Source organism: Candoia aspera, chromosome 11 (assembly GCF_035149785.1).
Source record: "Candoia aspera isolate rCanAsp1 chromosome 11, rCanAsp1.hap2, whole genome shotgun sequence".
NCBI lineage: Eukaryota > Metazoa > Chordata > Lepidosauria > Squamata > Boidae > Candoia > Candoia aspera.
Genome location: NC_086163.1, coordinates 6,451,883 through 6,469,080, shown reverse-complemented (window position 1 = coordinate 6,469,080; position 17,198 = coordinate 6,451,883).

Sequence of the window (17,198 nt, the reverse complement as noted above, 5' to 3'; positions counted from 1 at the left end):
TCTAGGATTCTATGAGAAAAGCTTCTGGTTTTTCTACCTTATTTTCAGGTACTTGAGGATTTCTTTCTAAATTTCTCAGGTGTTGAGGGAAGGGACTTTTAATGCTGCTGTATTGCTGCATGTGTCACTCTGAAGCCTTCTTAGCTATCTACATTTCCCAGTCTAAGGGGGAAAAACCTTCAGGGAGGAGGTTCCCTTCTGAGAAAGCTAGCCATTAAGTCTCATTCTGTTCCCTGGGGGGGACACAAGACTTTTGCCCTTGGCTGGAGGGCAGCTCTTCAGACACTTGAAGAGGGAGAAGATGAAGAAAACAGGTAAGCTTCACTACAGGAATAAAATCCTACAAGTTCTGTTGTTCCCAACAGGATCCTAAATTAGATCCATCTCCTTCACAGATTATACCAGTGTTCCTCAACCTCAGCAGCTTTAAGGTGTGTGGACTTCAACTCCCAGAATTTCCCAGCCTCCAAGACCCTCTCAGGGGTCTGCAAAATCAAAATTATTTGCCAGATTTTAAAAATATTTGCAAAAATTTAAAACAATGTGCTGGCTGGGGAATTCTGGGCGTTGAAATTCACACATCTTAAAGTTGCAGAGGTTGAGAATCACTGGATTCTACGAAGGGGATAAGTGCTGGAGAACATAATGAAAAGCCTGAGCTTTGAGCATTGTTTGTTGATCTTTATCTTGCAATATTTCATCTCCTGCAATTTGGGGAGATGTGTTTCAGGATACGTGGTTTTCATTAGCTGGTACAACCCTTGGGGAAAACGGCTCACTTTTTGCAGGAATTTGGAAAGCAAAGAGCTCAAGGTTGGGCATCTGCCTGCTGGCCGAGTGGGATAAGGGATGCTGCTCATGGCATGATGTCATCTCGGCAATTGTTCTGGCACGATGACATCACAATGTGTATGGCTTCATGAGGCTTCCACCAGATGTCTCCAAATGTCTCTGCATGAGTTCTGTAGTGTTTTCCTTTCTTCTTTTCCTTTCTCCTCTCTAACCTGTGTTACTAGTTTACGTGAACGAAGGAAGCCGGATTCTCTGTGAGAACAAATGTTTTCCCCCTTGTAGAGTTTGACCTTTTAGAAGCCCAATTTGCTCCCTTGCCTCATCCAGGTGTAGAGGAAGAGGCAGAAGGAAGAACAATAAAACAAAATAATTAATAATTCACATTGCTGGAATTAAGGCAGCTAGTCTGTTTCCTATGCAGTGTTTGAAGAAGTAGGATCATTTTATTTCCGTCTGCTTTCTGTGCAGTCTTTCGTTAAACCTTATTTTATTGTTATGAAGGGTTAAATCTTATGCATGTTAGCTCTCTGCTGGAAGTGGGGTGGACTACAATTCCATTACCCCTGACCATTGGGCCTATTTAGCTGATGGGGTTGGTAATCCAAATTTTTAAGAGTCCACTTGATTGGGGAAACACCTAGTCAATCATAAATTAGCCAAGTACAGTTGACTAAGAAGGATTAAGGAAAAAGAAAAAGAAAACATTTAGCAGGAACAAAGGGCTTTAAAAACACTGTTTGAAAAATCATTCATCCAAGGTAATCAAAACCACTTCTAAGAATAATAAAATGAATTATGGCCTAGCCAGGTAACAGGGATGTATAAGCGTGATAATAATAGTTTTGAAATTTTTCAAAAAGTTCTCCCCTGATTATAGAGACTTCTGTTTTCCTGTCTTATTTCAAGGTTGTTTGAGAATTTTCTTCAAATTTCTCTTGTTAAGCTTCTTTTCTTGTTGGAGAGGGTGCTAATGCTGGTTTTTTTCCCCCCGATACATCTCTTTTCCACTCAATCCACTCTGAAATCTCTCTGGCTTGTGAAAAAGGACAGTCAACGGTTTTACTCTTGACATCTTCTCTTGGATTGGATGGTTGAGAAGCGAGGGAGGCTGCAGAGCAATGGAAAGAAGAGGGGAAAAAGTTTCACATGCAATCCTTGGCCAACCCACCAGGAAAGAAGTGGCAATAATTTCTTTCTTTCCTCCTTTCTTTCTTTCTTTCTTTCTTTCTTTCTTTCTTTCTTTCTTTCTTTCTTTCTTTCTCTCTCTCTCTCTCTCTCTCTTTCTTTCTTATGATATTTATTGCAAGAATCCCTCCCTCCCTCCCTCCCTCCCTTCCTTCCTTCCTCTCTCTTTCTCTCTTATTTTTATTGCAAGGATTCCTCCCTCCCTCCCTCCCTATAATTTTTCTTGCAATATTCCTCTTTCCATGAGTCTTTTCCAATGTTCTCTTCTCCTTTGGAAGAAGATTCCGAAGCAGGTTCGCTTCCATTAAATTGACTCAAAGAACTGGTGGGGAAAAATGAATGTTTCAGCATGGAAGCCCACGGGGAGGGTATTTATCCCTCCACTTTGAGACTGGTGCTCTAGAGGGTCTAGAGGCAGAACTGATGACTCATGAAAGATAGTAACTCAAAGGTAGCAATTTGTCACTTTTCCTGCAATCATATTTTAAAGAAGGCATTGCCAGAAGGCAAAAGTAGGAATGTCAAATTACTGCTTGATTCTTTTCCCAAAGACCTTTTTTTCCCAATGATGCTCTTTCCTAGCAGCATCTGCCCATAAATATTTACCATTGAATCTAGCCTGTTAGGCCTTTGGGGAAGGGAAAAAAAAGAACTAAAATGAACACCTCCCCACTCCAAATGCCCCAATTGGTCATTTGATCTGGTGGTTTGGTATTTTCATTCTGTCAAAAGGCTGAGTCAGTAAAAAGTGTTTTCCGTCTGTCTGCAATATACGCTGTTCAGTTAATTGTTTTTCCTCCAGGATTTTCCTTCTCAATCCTTAATTGCTTTGATCTAGTTTTTGTATCCTTGTCATTCAAACTGCTTTAGCAATTAGAGAAAGGTGACTAAGAAAGATATTGACATGCAACCATTAACAGGAGAATTAAGGCTGAATCGTGGCATTAGCTCAGAGGTCTATGGGAAAGAAGATTCCGTGTAGCACATCCATTTGGCTCAGGCACAAAACTAATCTCTGCAAGAACAAACCTAAAATCTTCCTGGGCTGTTTCCCTTAGCTAATGCTTCCAAGAAATCCCTATGTAATATACACGACTTCCAAGAAGTTCCTAAGTAATACACACTACTTCCAAGAAGTCCTTAAGTAATACACACTACTTCCAAGAAGTCCTTAAGTAATACACACTACTTCCAAGAAGTTTCTATTGTTTCTATTGTGCTTACAAACATAGCACACCACAGAAATAAAGAAGCATCAAATAAATTGGGATATATAAAAATACGAATTAGACATATGTGAAAGCTAGGCAGCTCTAACCCTTAAAAGACTGGTGGAATCCCAAACAGATAGCCACTTTACAATAGAAAGAATAGATCACCTAGACCAGTCTTTCTCAACCTTGATAACTTTAAGAGGTGTGGACTTCAACTCCCAGAGTTCCCCAGCCAGCCATGTTGGCTAGGGAATGCTGGGAGTTGAAGTCCACACCTCTTAAAGTTGCCAAGGTTGAGGAATGCTGAGCTAGACCCTGTAAAACCCACTAACAATATATAGTAAATTAATCCAGTACAATTAAGCAATATACAACATAAAATCCAGAGAAGTCTGTCCAGGATCAGAACAAATCTCCAGAGGGGCACCCATATTCCTCAAAATCCAAGAAAGATGTGCATGTCCATCCTCTCTCTAAGGCCCTGTAATTAATCTTCAAAAGGACATTGTCTCCGAATGTACCTTGGATTAATCCATTGTGGCTAATTGTCATGAAGCTGTATTTGAACATTTCCTCCATTAAAAGAAGGAAATTTGCCTCTTCTTTGAATTGTAAGCTTTGAGGCAAACTGCTAAGCATATTCATTCTGAATTAAGGGCTCAAAGGCATGTTCTTTTTCCCTCTAATGATAGCCAAATCATCAAGAGCTTTAGTCGGTTGACTGTTGGAGACCATTTTTAATTAGCACAACTGAGGTTGAGTGTTTTATTTTGTAAGTGTCTTGTTGCCTATGTGTTAGATGTGCCTATGTGTTAGATGGAGCCAGAGAATGTAAACAAACAAACCAACAAACAAACCATAGTCCTCTTCCACTCTATATGATGCTTTGATTGCCTAAAATGTTTTCAAGCAGCTCCCTTTAATCAGTAAATCCTAGGGAGAGATACCGTGGATAAAAACGGGGAAACAGAACGATCACAATCTTGTTTAGTGAAGATTGTTCAAGAGGGTTGTGTTGTTAAATAACGGGGAATATCCAGTGTGCCATCAGCAGCTGAGTTTTCAAACAGTTTGGCTAAGAAAGGTCACTGTAATGAGGTCTCGATAGCCAAAGAGTTCATTCTCTCCAGCAGAACTATATATGCGGAGAAATGGGGGATTATTTTAAAGCCTTCCCTCTGGAAAAAATCTGGAAGGAAAAAGTCTAGGAAGGAATAGCTTCACGTAGTCCTCGCCTGCCCATGACTGAAATTGGTCTCTTCATAGGCTTCTCTGGAATATGAGACAGGTTAGTAGCACCAGGTTGATGGACCTATAAAGTCGAATTCCATCGCACTTGTACCATATCCATGAGCAAAGGATTGGTGATGAAATAGTTCATTCCAGATTTCTTGGTAGGAAGGAATTACAGGAGTCAGTGGTGGTGAGATTAAAATAGTTCCAGCAATGGGGACCCTCTCCTAGCAGCCATTTTTTATTAAAAAAAAGGAGATTGCTTTGTGTTCTTCTTTTACTTTAAGTGCAACTGAGGCTTTACACTAAGAAAAAAAACCCTGCTTATCAATATTTTGTTTAAAATTAAAAACCACCCCCACCACCAGGCATTATGTCAACTGTTGCTTATGTGCACCAAGCCAGGTTGGTTTTCTGCTTCCTGCACGTGAGTTTGCAAAAAGCGTGGCTCCTTTGAAGGGACCGGGGCCTTCTGCAAACTCCAAAGAATCAGATGGCTGTTGAAAGAACAGAAGAGTCAAGCATTCATAAAGGCTACAGTTTCCATGCCAACCCTCTTCCCCGTAGGATAACGCGAGAGAGACAAATGCCATGAAATTAAAACCAAGCACGTTTTCCATGAGGTGTGTGTGTGTGTGTGTGTGTGTGAAGAGAAAGAGCAAGAGCCATCCCACAAGGCACAGGTTGATTTGATCAGGCTGCCATTTGCATATTAATGGTTAATATTTGGGTTTCGGTAGTGTCTGTTTTTATATTTTGCACATACAGTACTTTCCTTTTTCGGGGCAGGGAGAAATTTTTCAAACTCAAGTCAATCAAGTCAATCTGTTTCAATATCCTCTTCATGCTTGACCCAGTCTCTTAATCTCTTAACAGCCTTAATGTCGGCTTTATCTGAATGGGTGCAGAGGGTGCCCTGTTTTACAGGCCAAGGAATCAAAATGGTTAAGAATTAAATGATCAGATGTCTCTGGGTTTTCACTATATAGGTAGTCCTCACTTAATGACCATTTGTTTAGTGGCAGTTCAGACTTATGACTGTGCTGAAAAAAATAACTTACAACTGGTGCTCACACTTACAACTGTCACAGCATCCTATGGTCACGTGATCGCCATTTTCGACCTTCCTGGCTGGCTTCTGGCAAGCAAAATCAATGGGGAACCATGTGATTCACTTAACGACCATTCACTTAATGACTACTTACCCATGTGATTCACTTAATGACCATTCACTTAATGGCTGCATTCATTTGCTTAATGACTGCTGCAGAAAAGGTCATAAAATTGGGTCAGATTCGCTTAATGACTGCTTTGCTTAGCAACCGAAATTCCGGTCTGAATTTTGGCTATTAAGTGAGGACTACCTGTATGCCTTTGTCCCCTCAATATGTCTTTACTCTCTCTGGGAAGAAAGTAAACCTGCAGAGAAGAGAATCCACTGACGTGATACTCCTGTTCTGCTGGCTCCATGCTGATGTAGTCTCTGCAGTCAATGGGATTTCTGTGCCTCTATTTACAGACATTCCTCACACTGGGCAAACATTTAAACGTTCCCCAGATCATCTTGGTTTATTTTCATTAGCTGATTGATTGAATTGAGCTTTTTCTACCCTGCTTTTTGGCTAAAAGAGTTCTGGGCACTTGGGTGAAAATAACATTGCCCCCTGATTTACTTTATAGACGGCAAAGCATAAAAGCACAGCATGAAAGGAAAAATAGCCAGTTTGGTCTAGTGGTTATGGCACCAGGCTAGAATCCAGGAGACTGAGAGTTCCAGTCCCGCCTTAGGCGTGAAAGCTGGCTGGGTGACCTTGGGCCAGTCGCTCTCTCTCAGCCCAAGAGCCAACCAGGCGTGGTATGAGAGTTCCAGTCCCGCCTTAGGCGTGAAAGCTGGCTGGGTGACCTTGGGCCAGTCCCTCTCTCTCAGCCCAACTCACCACACAGGGCTGTTGTTGTGGGGAAAATAGAGGAGGAAGGAGTATTAGGTATGTTCGCCGCCTTGAGTTATTTATAAAAATAATAAAGGTGGGATGGAAAATAAATTTGAAAAAAAAAAAAGGATGAAGAGGGAGGAGAAAGAAAAAACACCTCAGGTATCAATCCGGAAGATGCAAAATTCTTGTAAGATCAGAATAGTTTAGATGAAGTTGCAGCTGAAACAGACCAGGAATTGAGGACAGCTGGTATTTTTCTGCTTTAATCACTTTTAAAACTTCTGCATATCCCTTTCCAAATCTGTAAATGGCTCCAATTCACTTCTAGCTGGATTGGCATTCATCTGTCAAAGTTCACTGTTATAAACTAACATTAAACAAATAAACAAAGCCAATATTCTACCAAGATAGTCATTATTTTGATGATGGTCCAATGGAGAGTTTAAAAAAAAAATCAACCAGAGAAACTATCTAGATCTTGACTTCCCCCTGTTACACTCAGGTGCTGAGGCGCATGTCCCCGCTAAGCCATAGGCATCTCTTCCTAAGCTTGGTGATGCCAGAAAGATACCCTGGGAGTCACAATACAGTACTCTATGCAAATATGGAGAGGCAGAGACTGCATTGCAACATTGCAATTGTTACTCACCTTTTCCCAACCCCAACATAACGCCCCCTCACATGCAAGGATACCCCTGATTACCTCTGTGTCTCTAGATCCTTTGTGCCAATTGTGCCTATCGCAACAAGAACACTAATTCAGCCTCCCTTAAAGAAAAGTCAGCAAGCATCCTGGGAGGAGGAGGAGGAGGAGGAGATGGCTGATTTTCAGATATTTATTCAGTATGTTTGAAAGCTGAACGTATGGAAAATTAACTAATTGGGGAAATGACTGCTCTACTTGTTTTGGTTCACAAGTAGTAAAGATATCAGGAGGAGAGAAGAACAAGGGGTAGAAACATTTTTAAATTGTCACGGAATATTTAGGAAGTAAAACAGAAGACAGACCCCTTCGGCACAGATTCTGTTTTAATTTGTGTTGCTAATAATAATAATATTAGAACAGATCAGGAAACAGCATAGTCCCACTGGCCACAGAAAAACATGCTGAGAACGTAGCACTGAAACTAAGAAATCTTTAGGATTATGGAATTTGGTGCCTAAATCTTTCTGCAACTCAACAGTCTTGGGGGCAGTTCCATTGTTTAACTATTATAGGATTCTTGCTCCTGGTTAATTCTGTTCCAGTTTAATTCCAGTTCTGTAGAAATTCTGCTCATGGCATTTATGTAAAACCAGAAACTTTATAGTTTTTAGAATACTTTTTCTTTTTAAAATTTAAAACAAGACAATTCTATAAAAACAAGGGCAATGCAAAGAAAATGGCAAAGACCATGAAAATAATTTCTACCTGCATTAAATACAAATCTTCTAATGGAACAATGGATGAGCAAGGGGGGAAGTAGGAAATATTTTAAGGAAATCTCCTGTCCCTAAGAACCCTCTGCGTTTTACGCCAATATCTTATTAATAATGATTCCCGCCCCCCTTTTTTTTTTGATAAGAGAGAGATTTGCTTGGTTAGCTTGTATTTGTTTTGAATTTGAACAGAACTTTGCTTTTATTTCTCAATATGTAGAGATTAGATGCTTTGTCAGCAAGCTTTACATTATATTTTAGGAGATCTAGACCAAATAGTCTCCAATTTCAATATGCATTTGGAAAGTAGCACTTGCAAGGCAGCCCAGAAAATTGCCATGTTTGTTTGAGCTTACTAGGAAATAAGAAGATTGAGTTGCATAACAAATAATTTTCTGATGTTTATGTCCCTTCCCGATGTTTTTTCAACCACTCTGGAAGGCTTCTGAAGTTGGAACACAAGTCTCCTTTCAGAAAAGTCTTACAGCTGCAAAATGTAGCAGCTCTTCATTTGTGTGTCTAAATAAATTAAACCCAACTTGTTTTGCTAAAAAAAAAGGTCTTACTATTTTATTATGCCAAACTAATTAGCCAAGGAAACGTGTAGAAATATAGCTGGGTGGACAATGTGATGGACGATTAAAAGAAAAATAAAATAAAATAAAATATAAAATAAAATATAAAATATAAAATAAAATATAAAATATAAAATATAAAATATAAAATAAAATAAAATAAAATAAAATAAAATAAAATAAAATAAAATAAAATAAAATAAAATAAAATAAAATAAAATAGCAAAGCCTGAAAAATTATACCATAAACCAGTGTTTCTCAACCTCGGGAACTTTAAGATGGTGGACTTCAACTCCCAGAATTCCCCAGCCAGCCTGGGGAATTCTGGGAGTTGAAGTCCACCATCTTAAAGTTCCCGAGGCTGAGAAACACTGGTTTAACTTCTGAATTGCACCTTGAAAAGCAAGCTGGTTCCTCGAACCCTCATTAAATATTTTCTGAGATGGCCGATGTACACAAAGCACCTCCTTCTGTCAATGTGATCTGACGTTCATATTTTTTAAGCATCACCTGCCACTGATTTACAAAAACAGTTCCAGATTCACACTGGCCCTCCCCGCCCGCCCAGAACTGCAGAAGTCGTCCTGTGATTTGGCCGCATTACAACGTCCCTTAAGCCAGGAAAGGTAATTCAGAATGGGGACTAAATGTTTGTTCTGGAAGAGATTTATTTGCTCTCGGCAATATTGTCATGTTGCCATATCCTTTTGGCTACATGAAATAGCATTACGTCCAAAAACAATCCAATCTGGAGAAAGTTAATGAATGCCGATACAGCCCTGAGCAGCTGGTTGAATTTGCATGCTTCCGAAGACAGGTGCAAAAGAGGTAAACATTGAGGGGGATATTTATGGGATGTATCACCATGCAATGCTCCTGTTCATGATAAAAATGTGCTTTGCTGAGCATTCATCGTGGTCGTTGTTCAATCTGACTCTGTCATTTCTGTTGTAGAATTTTTTTTTAATATTAGGTCATTCACATTAATTAGCAATTAAATCGTTCAGGGTTAAAACAGTTGTCCAACTATAATCTGGAGTACAGCCTGGCCCATTTGCAAACCTAAGGGCATATGAAACCATTCAGCTGAGTTTCCTTAGGACTCTGGTTTTGACGGAAATGTAATGTCCCAAGCATTAAGGGTCAGGCATGAACCAAGATTTTAACTTCGTGGTTCAGAATCATGTTGGATCATCAACAGGGCTGATAGTTCTGCTGTTGACAGACAGCGATCAATCTCCTTGGTATCAAACCTGTATGGAGGAATTATTCTAAAATTTGGCATTACATAAAACAGTTTGAGAGCCAGTTTGGTGTAGTGGTTAAGGCATCAGGCTAGAAACCAGCAGACCCTGAGTTCTAGTCCCTCCTTAGGCATGAAGCCAGCTGCGTTACCTTGGGCCAGCCACTCCTTCTCAGCCCTGGGAAGAAGGCAATGGCAAACCACTTCTGAAAAACCTTGCCAAAAAATCTGCAGGGACTGCAATCTCCAAGAATCAGACATGATTGAATGAATATTAAAAAAAAAGTTTAACAAGTAAAATCTTTGATAAATAAAACACTTATGGGAAGGGTAACAAGGCAAGGGATTTGAAACGGACAGGACCAGTGCCAGAAATCTGGTGTCTAAAATTAGGTAAGCCAATTCAAGAATAGGATTGAACATTATTAAAATAATGAACAGCTTGTCTAAACATTAAAATGAGATCTTAGTGTTTTTCAACCATCTCTGTGTTTTGGCACTGATGGGTCAAACTTCTGAAAAGGAAAGGTATATTTAAATCTTTGAGAATACAGTATTCCCACCCACCTCCTTCCAATTCAGGGGATGTAATGGTCTGTGGGAATGACCTCGGGAGACAGGAGGAAGAGTCGCAGCCTAGACAGCCGTCATGCAAGAGGTATCTCAGCCCGCAGAAGGAAAAGGGGAGTGGGGAGCATCTCAGAAGGGACCCTCCCTAGTTTTCTGGAGAGTAAAAGTAAAGGAGGGGAGAAGTGCTTTCAGACTTGCATGATTCTGTTACCTGACAATAAAGGTAGTGTTAGTACTCATAGTCTTGTTTGGACTACTTCAAAGAGCTGACAGGGAAGGAGACCAAGTAGCTGTGATCGTATCTGGTTATTGCATCTTTTTTGCATTTGGATAAAAACACTGTCAGGCAATATTTAAAATAAGATGAAGGGCTACCTTTGAGTCCCTGAGCCTACTACCATGTACAACATGGGTGCAACAGTAGCTCTGGGATTGAGGCTGAAAGGAAGCTTATGCAAAAGGGGAATCTCTGCTCATAAGTCTAAGCCTTTAATAACCAAATTCTTTCCACAATAAGTAAGTAGTCAGGCTGTCGATGGCCCAAAAGCTTTTAATCTTGAAGTAAAACGAACAAAGCCAGAGATGACGCTCCAATCTTACATAAGTCATTGTTCAGCTGGTGCGCTGTGGCCCAGGCCGTATGTCGTGAGCGGCCCAGAGTTGTTTAAGATGGGCGGCCATCCAGATCTTGTAAAGAAATATATAAATAAATATCGCCGTCCTGCATATTATTCTGCTTCTTGCTAACTGGGAAGCCAGAACTTTGCATTCTGCTGAACAAAGAGAGGCACGCTTCGGTATTAACACAACCAGTTGCCTGAAAGAGGAAATGAAGTGGCTGATTGGAAGTATGCGTGATAAATATTAAACCTGGCTGCCTTCTAAAATTAGAAAGCCCATTAACGCATCTGACTAGGAAGGAAATGGCCTTGTCTTCGCATGCCACCAACTTTATCCCCCCCAATCTTGTCTTACAATTTTCAGAATGGGGTTTATTGCTTAATCTTTTTTTTTTTTTAATTTCCCCTCCCTTGGATCTGTTCTTGAAATGAGAAGTCAAGGAATGCTCATGCATGCAGCAGCTGCTTCCTTTTGTGGCAAGAACACCTGAATGTGCCAAGATGTTTTGGGGTTGGTGAATGAAAGATTTCAAGGGGTTGATAACCTGATCTGACACGATCGTGGGAATGAAAGGAACTGTGCATTGTGCCCACCCCCCTGGCACCTTTGAATTTAGTATTTGTAAAGACAGAAACTGTTCACTGGCAAAGGATGAAAAGGAGCCCGAGGACAGTCATTTGATTCAAAACTGTACAAGAATTTCTTAATTCAAGCCTCAAGTGCAAATTGTAAGAAAACTGTCTCCCTTCAGGTTTCTGGAACATTATTAAAGTCGTATTTCTTTTTCCTATGAATTAGGGCTATTTCCCCTTCTCCGTTCCATAACATTATATTATACTAAAATTCAAATCCACCAAAATTGCAGCTCACATCTCTGCATCCATTTCCTTATCTGAAGCTCATGGGTATTTGCACCAAAAATCCACATTCTGGGTAACATGTTGAATGAATGAATGAATGAATGAATGTATGATTTTACCTGCAGAGCATTTATGGTGTTGCAAATTAAAATGACAAAGTACCCAAATGAAAAACAATAAACGATTAAGACAATAAAGCAAATGATAGCAAGTATACCAAGGTAAAGAAAGAGAGAGATTAAAATAATGACAAGCATAGCACATACTTCTTTATGACCTCAGTTTCAGCATGGACAAAGTATCCCCATACCGCTTGGGGTATGGCTGCAGATCAGGCAAAATAAGTCCTCTTGGTTGCAGATCAGGCAAAATAAGTCCTCTTGGTTGCAGATCAGGCAAAATAAGCTGAAACCTTCACTATTCTTTCTTTTGGCCGCGGACAACAGGAAAGTGATTTTTGAAAAGATCAGACCAGTGGGTTTTATTCTGCAAATTAGGTGTCAGGATCTTTTCCCCAGGGTTCTGTGACAATCAAACAATCAAGTGGCTACTGAGTGAGTTCTTCAATCACATTTGCTTCACGTGGACAGAAACAAATTTTGTAGGGGGTGTTTTGAAATCTCCTTCTAAAGGTTGCAGATGCATCAGCTGCAACCATAGTTGAGTTGAAGCCCTTCTCAGCATTAGATATTTTTCATAGCAATGGAAATTCTTGATTAAGAACTGAATTGTAAAATCGATAACACACTTTACAGCTTCCCTTCCAGCTACAGTGGAGAGTTGGCGAATGCTTACGCTTGGTAATGGACAACTTGGTCCTAAACCTTAAGTGACAGGTCAGCCTGCCTTTCAGGCGTGTCCACAGGGTGTGGTCAAAAAAGTCAAGTTGGCAGCCATGAAGGTGCAACTGGAGCTGGGTTCATGTTTATGTGCGCATGTGAAGCACCTAAAAATGCAGGCAGAGCTTTGGTTGCGCCATTGTGACTGTCATCTTGACTTTTTTGACCACACCCTGCAGATACCCCTGCTGCATTTGTTCCAGGAAGCATTTTTAGCTATTGTAGAAGGGGTTATGTGTCCTAACTTAAGCCCATAATTAAAAGATTTTTAGATTATTTACTGCTGCTACCTAAGTTATCTGTCAGCCTTGCAAGGTAATCTAGACAAGAAGCACACCCAGAAGTACTAGTCTGCATTATTGTAAGGTTACATTAACAGAATCTTGGAAGTCTGAAAGTACGTCTCTCTTCCTTCCCACCCCCCTGCCACCCTAACAGTCCAAGAAACTTGGGAGGGTCCCTTCTGAGATGTTTGCCACACTCCCATTCCTTCTGCAGGCTCAGCTGCCCTTTGTCCGACTGTTGTCTAGTCTGCGGCTCTTCCTCCTGTCTCCCAAGGTCATTCCCACATACCATAAACTTATTTAGCACCTGTGGGTAAGACAAGGAGCAATGGGTGGAAGCTTCTCAGAGGGAGATCCAACCTGGAGAAGGAGAAATTTCCTGACAATGACAACTATTAAGCAATGGAACAGCTGGCCTCCCGCAGTTGTGGGTGCTCCATCACTGGAGGTTTTCAAGAAAAGATTGGACAACCATTTGTCCAAAATGGTATGAGGACTCCTACCTTGGGCAGGGGGTTGGACCAGAAGACCTCCAAGGTCCCTTCCAACTCGATGATTCTATGATCCTAGTTTCTACCTGAAGGAACAAAGTTGGGGTATATCTAGACCCACGTAGGATTACTTTCAAGGCTTTTATTCAGGTGAGATTGAAAAGATGCAAGATTCCCTTTCTAACTGCTTTATTCAAGCTACTTCACACCCATAGCTGTATTTCAGAAGGTCAGGATACAAATACTGTTATTTTCTTTTTCGGAATGGGGGGTGGAGATAAACCTTCCAACTGTAGGCCTATCAGTTTGATAGAGGCAGTGGAAAACTACCTGCCAAAAATCTTCTGTTCAAATTAGAGAATTGGACTATGGAAAATAGCATCACAGCAGAAGAACAAGCAGGCTTTAAGCCTGGTTATTCCGCAATAGACCAAGTGTCGGTCTTAAATCATTTAATAGAAAAGGATGTTAAACAGCATAAACAGAAACTTTATGCTGCTTTTATTGATTTTTGAGCATCTTTTGTTTCTATAAATAACAATATTTGGGATAAATGTTCAGTTTCACAATAGGCTGGTGCCTACTAATATTGCTAGGGGTTTTATATTCAAATACCAAGTTTTGCATTAAATTTTCAGCAGCAGGCACTATTTCATATTATATTCCCACCACTAATGGAGTGAAGCAAAGATGCATTTTTGCTCTTTCTTTGACTTTTTTTATTAATATGTGGTCACAAGCCTCAATCAGGAGTGGGGTTTTTTTTCCCTGCAAAAATTTTGGATAAGAAGCTCATATTGCTTATGCTGATGACATGATCCTAATCTCACAAAGCATGGTTGGGCTACGAAAGCTGCTATCTTCTTTTAGAAACTATTGCCAGGTGAATGACCTTGAAATTAACTATGATAAATCATAGGTAATTGTCTCTGGATGTTCTAATTCTCAACAGAAATGGCATTTGAATACTACACCAATTGGTCAAGTCACTTCTTGTATCTATATCTATATCTATATCTATAGCTATGTTATATCTAGGTTTTATTGAAGAAACTGTTTTTACAGAGTTAAAAGCTACACAAAAGTAAAAAATAAAATAGTAAATAAAAAAGAATATAAGAAAAATAGAAAAGGTAGAAAAATAGAAGAGAAAGCGAACGAAGAAAAAAAAGAAGAAATATTTAAAGATGTGACCTCCGATGTTCTTTGCGGCAGTTACAAGCCTAGTTAACACTATTTTCACCCTCCCAAATTACGTAACGTAATTCCCTTCTTCCCATATACATCCCTTTCTAATCAGTCAATCCAGAAATCACCAGTACATTTTTATCCATTTTCAGCAAAAAGTCCACAAAGGGTTTCCAGTCTTTTATAAAAGTAATTGTTGTCCCCTCCTTAATCAAGCAAGTCAATTTAGCCATTTCTGCAGGCTCTGCCATCTTCACAATCCATTCCTCCGTTATGGGCATTTCTCTACTCTGCCATCTTTGTGCATAGAATAGCCTCACTGCAGTTACCGTATATAAAACCAAGATCAAGTCACTTCTTGATATCGATATTTTACTTTCTTGTAATGGTGCTTAGGATCCCCATAGTCAGTCTTTGAGAGACAAAGCAGATAGGATCAGCAACAGCATTTGAAGATGTTGGTGACAAAGGGGTGGCTTTCAAATGCAGCTTGCCCTTCACAGATATCAAGCAGATTTTTCTTCTCCATACTACCCGGGGCCAAGATCTGGAACTTCTCTTCTTCTCAATGAACCAATTGATAAAGAGTAAAAGGAATCACTCAATCTAATTTTTTCTCCGTTTCTTGCTTCGGCAAGTCCTTCGTATTTTCTGAGAATTTCTCTAGGTCAGTTTGTTGTAACTGAGATTTTCCCCCATTTTTTCCCCAAATTTTATTTATAAATTACAAAGAAAATGACAAAACACCTAAATACACTACCCCCCCCCAACATTTAACAAAACAATCTTTCCCCCACCAAAAATGGCACTAACGTTCATATGCGTTTCTATGTAGATGTACTTTTTGAACATTTTGCCTAATGTACCCAATTTTAGCAAACCATTCCCCCGGTATAGTACATTTTGTATATTGTTTTTGTGAATATACACGTTTTGACGGAACATTTTCCCCAAGACGTGACTTTTAAAAAAATTACTGGCAAACTATTTTGCAAAATGAAGAAGTAGAGATTTTGAAAATTATGATTCATGAATACAGGCATTTATTCATGGACTGGTTCAAAAACTAGAAATCAGAAGCACTGATTTCAAATGCAGGCTGTATGAATTTCCTCCCGTTTCTAATAATAGAAGCATTCTATATGTGTAGAGGCTTTTTCCATGTCTGGAATACTACATAATTTTTCATCACAGACAGGAGAGAGTCTGTACCTGATATTTTATGTTAATGAGATATCACACAGAAGTAATGTGTGGCTTATAATCACAAAAAGAGAAGTATACATACATACATACATACATATATATAGGCACCTACACATGGTTTGTGGCTTGTAATCACAAAAAGAGAATATATATATATATAAATATAGGCACCAAGAAAAGGTGGCAAGAATATACAGAAGACCTGTATAGGAAGGATAACAATATCGGGGATAGCTTTGACGGTGTGGTCAGTGAGCTAGAGCCAGACATCCTGAAGAGTGAGGTTGAGTGGGCCTTAAGAAGCATTGCTAATAACAAGGCAACAGGAGACGACGGCATCCCAGCTGAACTGTTCAAAATCTTGCAACATGCTGCTGTCAAGGTAATGCATGCTATATGCCAGCAAATTTGGAAAACACAAGAATGGCCATCAGATTGGAAAAAATCAACTTATATCCCCATACCAAAAAAGGGAAACACTAAAGAATGTTCAAACTATCGAACAGTGGCACTTATTTCACATGCCAGTAAGGTAATGCTCAAGATCCTGCAAGGTAGACTTCAGCAATTCATGGAGCGAGAATTGCCAGATGTACAAGCTGGGTTTAGAAAAGGCAGAGGAACTAGGGACCAAATTGCCAATATCCGCTGGATAATGGAAAAAGCCAGGGAGTTTCAGAAAAACATCTATTTCTGTTTTATTGACTATTCTAAAGCCTTTGACTCTGTGGACCATAACAAATTGTGGCAAGTTCTTAGCGGTATGGGGATACCAAGTGATCTTGTCTGCCTCCTGAAGAATCTGTATAACGACCAAGTAGCAACAGTAAGAACAGACCACGGAACAACGGACTGGTTTAAGATTGGGAAAGGAGTACGGCAGGGCTGTATACTCTCACCCTACCTATTCAACTTGTATGCAGAACACATCATGCGATATGCTGGGCTTGAGGAATCCAAGGCTGGAGTTAAAATCGCTGGAGGAAACATTAACAATCTCAGATATGCAGATGATACCATTTTGATGGCTGAAAGCGAAGAGGAACTGAGGAGCCTTATGATGAAGGTGAAAGAAGAAAGTGCAAAAGCTGGCTTGCAGCTAAACCTCAAAAAAACCAAGATTATGGCAACCAGCTTGATTGATAACTGGCAAATAGAGGGAGAAAATGTAGAAGCAGTGAAAGACTTTGCATTTCTAGGTGCGAAGATTACTGCAGATGCTGACTGCAGTCAGGAAATCAGAAGACGCTTAATCCTTGGGAGAAGAGCAATGACAAATCTCGATAAAATAGTTAAGAGCAGAGACATCACCCTGACAACAAAGGTCCGCATAGTTAAAGCAATGGTGTTCCCCGTAGTAACATATGGCTGCGAGAGCTGGACCATAAGGAAGGCTGAGAGAAGGAAGATGGATGCTTTTGAACTGTGGTGTTGGAGGAAAATTCTGAGAGTGCCTTGGACTGCAAGAAGATCAAACCAGTCCATCCCTCAGGAAATAAAGCCAGACTGCTCACTTGAGAGAATGATATTAAAGGCAAAACTG